The sequence below is a fragment of the Halichoerus grypus genome, chromosome 14 (assembly GCF_964656455.1).
Source record: "Halichoerus grypus chromosome 14, mHalGry1.hap1.1, whole genome shotgun sequence".
NCBI lineage: Eukaryota > Metazoa > Chordata > Mammalia > Carnivora > Phocidae > Halichoerus > Halichoerus grypus.
The window spans coordinates 83,313,523-83,320,995 of NC_135725.1; positions in this window are offsets into that span (position 1 = coordinate 83,313,523).

A 7,473-nucleotide genomic window follows, 5' to 3' on the forward strand; every position below is an offset into this window, starting at 1 on the left:
GAGGCAAGGTGTGCTGAAGGGCCCAGTGGAGGGCCTGGCATATAGTGGAGGCTCACTGTGTTTTACTGAGTCACAGACAGGTGACTCGTAAGGGTGTTGCAGGTGGAGATCAGGAATGTGTGTATCCAGGCATCGCCCGTCATTGCTGAATGCATCAAGCAGGCGTGGTGTCTGTCCACTGGACATCTTACACCCCTGATTTCTTGCTCTAAACCCTGCTACAGCGCACTCTGTTACCAGCTTCACTGAATGCTAGTAGTTACCTAGCAAAATGTCCTTCAGTGTCTGAAAACCCAGAGGGAAAATCATAGCTGCCTTGATGAGAAAACAGCCAGGAGAGATTGGGCAGGGGAACAATCCAGCCCAGGACTGGAGTCCCTCTCCCGTCGTCCCTGTGCCATCATGGTTGGGACAGGGTTGGGGAGGAATGGGCTGGGAGTGCTTAAAGCCTGGACAGACCCACCTCCTGAAATGTTAAAAACACACACTCACCAACACTACTATTGTTACTGTTATTTCATGCCTGGAAAAATGGTAGAAGCTCAATGAATTTTTTGTAACTTCTATATTTTTCTATAATGTGTGTAAAGTGCACACATCTGAAATGAACAGCTTGATTAATGTTTTCCAAATGAACAACCACCACATAGACACCACCCAAATCAAGATAATAAGACATTGACGGCACCCAAAGGCTCCCTTGGGCCCCCTCCCTGTCAATCCCTCCCAAGGTGGCTCCTATCTGACTTCTAGCACCATGGATTAGCTTTATCTGTTTTTGATCGATACATTTTTGCTGAATGAATTCAGGATTGCTCAAGATTAGCCAACTTGCCTGAGGTCAGGCAGCTTAGTGGTGAAGAAGCCAACATTTGAACCAGGTCTGTCTCCAGACCCCACGTCCCGTCAGCTGGGGTAATAGGATCTGTGTCTCAGCAATGGCTGCGTGAGGGACTGCGAGCGGAGGGCCTGGCCCGTGGATAAGCACACAGAAACGACAGCAGGTACTCCCAGGGACTTACATACGTGCCCACAGACACCACGCATGTACGCCCTGGAGACACTCATGGGTAGATAGACCCACAGGCTAAGGTGCTTACACCCAGACAGCCCCACACAAAGACACACGTATACAAATGCTCGCAGACAGACATAAACAGGCCCAGACACTCACAAATACATCTAGACAGACACCCAGACCACCCCACACGGGGAGACCCGCACACAAACCCAGATGTGCACACATGCAAACATTTGCAAGCACCCAGACGCCCCCGCGTAGCCTGGTGGTGCCCCCTTGCTCAGGCCCGGACAGAGCCAAGTCTGATCCCTATCTTGCCTGTCAGCACTGCCACCCAGATGGAGCAGACCCTGGAATGATGCCCGGGGGTCCCCCACCCCCTACACGGGAGCAACATTAGAAGCAGGGCCTGCTGTCAGGCTGGGGATGGGGGCGCTGTGGAGGAGACATGGCTTGAGAGACACACACGCTGAGTGAGAGACTCCGAAAGATAGTGATAGTGGCAGGAAGACAGGGAGTGTGGCAGAGAGATGGTACCGGGTCTGGGAGACAGAGAAAGAGTGCGACCCAGAGACGGGAAGGGACAGGGACAAAGACGCAGGGGGCAGGAGGCAGAGAGACAAACGGATCAACCACAGACAGACTTCTGAAAAGAGAAACAGCAACAGAGTAGTGAGGAGGTAGAGAGACAGACAAAGATGGGGGCCAAGATTAAGAGTGTCAAGGCGCAGGGGACAGATGACAAGACAAAGACAGAGATTGAAAAGAGAAGCCTCAGAGATCAAGGGAGACCCTGGGACAGATTCAGAGGCTGAGAGAGACCAAGGCAGAGAGCCAGAGCCGAGAAACCGCGATGGGCACTTTGAGGCTGATAAAGGGAGACTTTCAGAGACCGAGAAGGGAGACAAATAGAGTCTCAGGCCGAGGGAGAGGCGGGCAAAGGAAGGCAGGTGCTTGACGGGGAAGGGGCTGAGGCTGCCAGCCCAGCTCGGTCTACCTGTGATGGGACTGAGGGAGTAAGTGTTCTCACCATTGCCACCTCTGGCTCCGGGGCGTTGTCCCCACCTCCCTGCATGCTGCTCCGACATGCTGTGAATGTGGGGAGTCTCCTGGTTCTTGGGCCCCACACCCAGGCCTGGCACTGGGCAATCTGCAGGAGCTGAGGTCTTGGCCGTGACTTTCCTCCCGTCCTGTCCCACCCCACCAAGTCTCCTTTTCCCCAGAGTGGGAAGGTCTGGGGCAGATCCACCGTCTTCTCTGCCTTGAAAGAATTTTGGCAAGGTGCTTAGCCACTCTGAACCCCAGCGTCTTAATCTGTAAAATGGGGCCAACAGTATCCAGCTTACAGGACCCTGTTGTCAGGACCCCTGAGAGAATGTGTACACGCTGTATTCGTGGTTCGACCAAATACGAGGGGAGCCACTGAGATGTGAGGAAGTGTCCTGAGAAGTGCGGAGAGACTCCAAGGAGGAGATGCTATTTGAGCTGGGATCTTGGATAAACCAAAGGTGACTGGGTGGAGGAGGGGAGCAGGGGAGCATCCCTGGCTGAGGAAACAGCCAAGGCCCAGGCAAGAGGGCACACAGCACATCCGGGAGTGGAGAGTAATGTAATGGTGGGGCTGCCCCTGGACGGGTGGGTGAAGTTCAGCTCACAGACAGCCTTGAACACCAACTGGAACGTTACCCTGGGGGCTATGGGTGAGCTGTCTCTGACATCCTGACATCCACAGGCTGCAGGATGAACCAGCCGCTTTCCCACCTTGCACTTAAGTTGGAGTCCCATATGGCAGAACCACCTTTCTGGAGAGGAAGTGTTTGTCGTTGTGACCTGTGGGTCCTGCTGCAAGAGTGGACCCTGCCAGGCTTCATCTGTCAGCTGAGGCCCCAGGGAGGGCTGCCTTCTGGCCCCTGGGGACTCTAGGAGAGCCAGCAGGCCCTTCCTACCTCCGTTTCTACCTTTCCCCGGCTCTGCTCCTCCCTTCCTCCTTGGCCCAGTGCTGGGCAATGGGGACTGGGAGCATGGAGATGGTTTTGCCTACAGCCCCTCCCTCTGGCCCCCAGGGCTGTCTAGGAGACAGATGTGCCAACAGCCACTCACTGCCCAACAGGAGGGAATCCCAGGGCATTACAGGAGCCCCCCACCCCCACCCCCCGGAGGGAGGGGCTGACTCTGAAGGGGGTGAACGTCCCACCCAACTTGCCAAATCTTTATAGTTATGATCTCACTGAGTCCTTCCCACAGCATTATGAGGCAAGGATTATCATTCCATTTCACTGAGAAAGAAGCCAAGGAGAAGTGTTTTGCCCAGGATCACAGAGTTTGGGGGCCACAAAGATATCTTCATTGCAATTCAACCAATCCAGTTGGCACGTATCAATTCCTCTGCCATGCCAGGCACTCTGGCTGGGGACAACGAGAGAGACAGTTCCAGTCATCCTAGGGTCTTGCAAAAGCAGACCGAATAGGAGGGTAGCTGGGACTGGGGTGCGAGACGCAGAGGGAGCCCAGAAGAGGCTACTAGTAGAGACTGATGTTTGGGGGACTTTGTGAGTTGGAAGATTGGGCAACTGACCTGGAGGTGTTTGGGGCCACAGGGGGATTAAGGGAGAGGACAGAAGCGTATGCTCAGGGTGTGGTATTTTTCCACCAGTGAACAGCACTCACGTGGGCAGGAAAGAATCACTGCCAATTTTGAGAGATGGAAGCAGCCTCAGAGAGCCTCTAGCCAGAGCTGTGCTTTAGATCCACTCCGGCAGCTTTCCCCAAATACCCTTCCTGGCTCTCCACCACTCACTGGGGAGGAGCGCTAGCTGGTGTATCAATCTTATAAAAAGCTTTTTATTATGAACAATTTCAAACATACACAAAGTAAACAGAAGAGTCTAATGAACCCCCATGTAGTCATTGTCCAGCTTCTACCATTATCCACACTCACTCATTCTTACAACATCTATACCTCCACCCACTGGCCACTCCCAATTCAGTGATGATGAGGAGGGTCACCTGTGGGGTTTGGAAAAGTCCCTCAGGGATTCAGATTGGCAGCCTGAGTTGGGGGCCGCCCACCTGGCCCCTTCATAGGGATGAGCAGGGGAAGCTCACAGAGGGGAAGGGACTTAGCTAAGGGTACCCAGCCAGGAAGCAGCAGAGCTGGGTTTATCCTGCTTAAGGACACTTACTGAGTGCCAGGTCCTGTGTTGGTCACTGGGGAGGCCAGTGAGTACGATGATGACTGCCCTCCCGGAACTCAGAGACTAGTGGGGGATACAAATGTCAAATAGCCTCACAAGTGACTTCCTAATGATGTCTCTGAGAAGGAATATGTGGGGCCATGACAGCATATACACAAGTGAGGGAAAGGACCGCTTCCTGGAGACAGGTGTCACTGAGAAATCAGATTAAGTGAGTGGCAATTAAATCAGCAAGTGGGACGGGGAGGGGGAGAAAAAGGAGTAACAGTGTGTGCAAAGGCCCTGAGCGGAGTTGGTCCAAGGCACTAAAAGGTCTGCCTGTCCGGTGTGGCTGGGGCTCTCAGAGCAAGGGCCAGAATGGTGGTGGGGGGGGGGGGGCGCGGGGCTGGAGACACACCATGGGCTTTCCTGGCAGTATGCTTGGGTGTTCACTCCAAGAGCACCAGGGAGTTGGGAATGATGAATCTGGGCAGGAGGGGACAGGTATGGATGAGAGAAGGCTCTTGAGGTCAGTCAGATGATCATCAGTCAGATCTGACGGGGTGGAGGCAAAGGAGGCAGACTGGGTATGGGGAGGGGAGGGAAGCAGGGGGCAGAGCCACAACTGGGTAGACTATGGGGCCCTTCACTGCAATGGGAAAAGTCACCAGGAAGAGGGTGGGGGGAGATGATTAGGGATTTGGGTTGGAGCTTGTTGGGTTTTTGATGCCTTAAGACATCAAAGTGCTGGCCGATTCTTCCCTTTGGGGGCTCCAAGCCGCAGGAGAAAGGCATGAACAGGCCCTGGGGCATTAACCCATTGCTTCTCTTCTTTGAGTCTCCCATCCCTCCTGAGCAAGTTGGTCCTTAAGCTGGTGTTTGAGACTTGGTCCCAAGCTCGTCGCTGCCCACCTCTCTGGTGCAGGACTTGGGACCCACCCATCTCTGGGCTTAAAGCCAGCCAAGTGCACCAAACTCATCCAAGCTCTACATGCTGGGTGGGCCCCTCTCTGCCTAGGGGTCCAGCCCCTCAAGAACTTCTGCTCAAATGCCCCTCCTTTCTGGAGCCTTCCCTGGGTGGGCCTTCTCCCCTCCTGCCCCTGCTATAACTCTGCCCCTGTCACCACACAGGTCTGGAATGGTCTCTGCACCCCCACAAGTGCCCTCACCTCCACCTGGCAGCCGAGGGTCTGCACAGGTGTCCTCGTGACACATTTGTAGTAAGCGAGCCAATTCATGATGAACTAGGTGCATGTTCTGGGATTATTTTACTTTTTCCGGCCACTGTAAGCTCCATGACTCAGTGTCTCTGTCTCCATAGTACACCCAGACGATGCCTGGCAGGTAGGGGGTGGGTCCTTAACAAATATTCTCTAAATCCTGGAGTGAATAAATGTCAGTAGGGGCAGTCACTGGGGTGGAGGGTCTAATCCTTAGAGCTTTGGCCGTAGACCCTGTCCTGCCACTCAATGCTCCCAGGATCCTGGGCAAATGACTTACCCTCTGAGCTTCTGGCATTTTAAATCTGTAAAACGGGGGTAATGGGAACACCCGCTTCCCAAAGTTTTGGGAAGCCCGAGTGACAGAACTCCCGCAGCCACAGCGCAGAGCAGAGGAACGCTCTCTGCGGGCCAGCTGCGGCGGTTTGTTGGGTGCTGTCCCTCACTTCGGGCACCTTTAGGAGCCTCTAGGGCCAGGAGCAGAGGCGAGGCAGGCGGCTCCCCTGTGGGCTGGCCTCCGAGGTTCTCAGAGCCCGGGATGGGGGTGGCTTGGGGCGGTTCCGGGCAGAGGGGGTGGCTGCGGGCCTGGAGCTGTCGGAGAGGGCCCCTGGGGACCGGGGAGGGGGCGGAAGCCGGAGCCGAGGTCGGATCCGGCGGGGTGGGGCGCCGAGACATCCTGCGGGGGCGCCCGCCGGGACCCAGGGAAGCTCCCAGGGGAGCGGCCCCGGCACCGCGGCGCTGGGAAGAGGGACGCCGGCGCAAGGCGACGGAGCCCCCGCAGGGGCCGGGCGAAGGGCGCCCCCTGGCGGTGCACCGCGGCATAGCCCCGGAGGTTCCCACCCCTCCTCCTGACCCACGTTGGCGGGGCTAAAGAAACTAAGGAGACTCCCCGGAGAGAAGTCAGAGATCCGAGATCTATTCCGGGCTCTGGACACTTTCCTCGGTTTCAAAACGGGAGGGATAATTTGGAGTCCCTAACGTGTGTCAGGTCTAGTGGCTGGGACAGCACGGAAGCGCGCCGCGCCGCGATTGGCACGCAGTAGGTCTCCCCCCCACCCAGTGCCCTCGTTTGGGCTTATTCCTGCGGTCCTATGGGCAGGGGTGTTGGGCTCAAGCCTGAGGGGCTCCCCAAGCATGGGAAGGTATGAGGTGGTGCAGTTCCAGGCACTCAGCCTGGGCTCCCCGAGGGGCTCGCTCTGCCCCCCAGTGGCCTCCGTGAGCATTGGAGCCTGTGTGGTGTGTGACGGGGTGGGGGCGGGGGGAGGTGTAGTGTGCATTGCAGTGTGCTGGGTGTAAGGGGGGGGCGTGTTCTGGTGTCGGTGAGCTGTGTGTGTGGTCATGCTGGTGTGGGGGTTAATTTGAGGGTGTCTATGTATTTGTTGAGATGTGTGTGTCTGTGATCAGGTGTGTGTGTTTGCGTGTGTGTCTGTATTCAGGGGCGTGTGTCCATGTGTGTCTATGTGTGTCTGGGATCAAGGTTGTGTGTGTGTGTGTGTGTGTGTGTGTTTGAGATCAGGTGTGTGTCTGTGTTCGGGTGTGTGTGTTTGTGTGCACCTGTGTGTTCGGGTGTACTCAGGGGTTCAAGGTGGTGTCTGTGTGCTGCAGGTTGAGGTGTGTGTTGGGGTTGAAGGGTGATTGGGCCTGTCCATGGAGGGGGTGGGAAACCCTAACCACATTTCCTCCCAGCAGAGGGACGGCCAGGCCCCTGCCCTGTCCTTTTACTGCGACCCCTCAGGACTACTATTTTCTTTACCTCTGCCTTCCCTAACCCCCACCTGTGCCTCAGTCCAGCTCTCTACGCCTCATTTTGGAGATGAGGAAACCAGGCCCCAGGACGCTCCACCAGAAAGCCGTGGAGCCAGGGCACTGGTCCGACTCCTGACTCCGGTCTGAATTTTGTCCTCTCCCAGGAGGGCACTGCACACCCTTGGCCCAGCCTGGGGCGGGGGTGGGGATGGGTTTCGGGGCTGGGCCGCGTGGGGAGCAGGACACAAAAGGCCCAGTGTCTGCCCTTGCCTCCCCTTCCTGGCCCTGCCCTGCTTCAGGAGCCAGGTGGGTG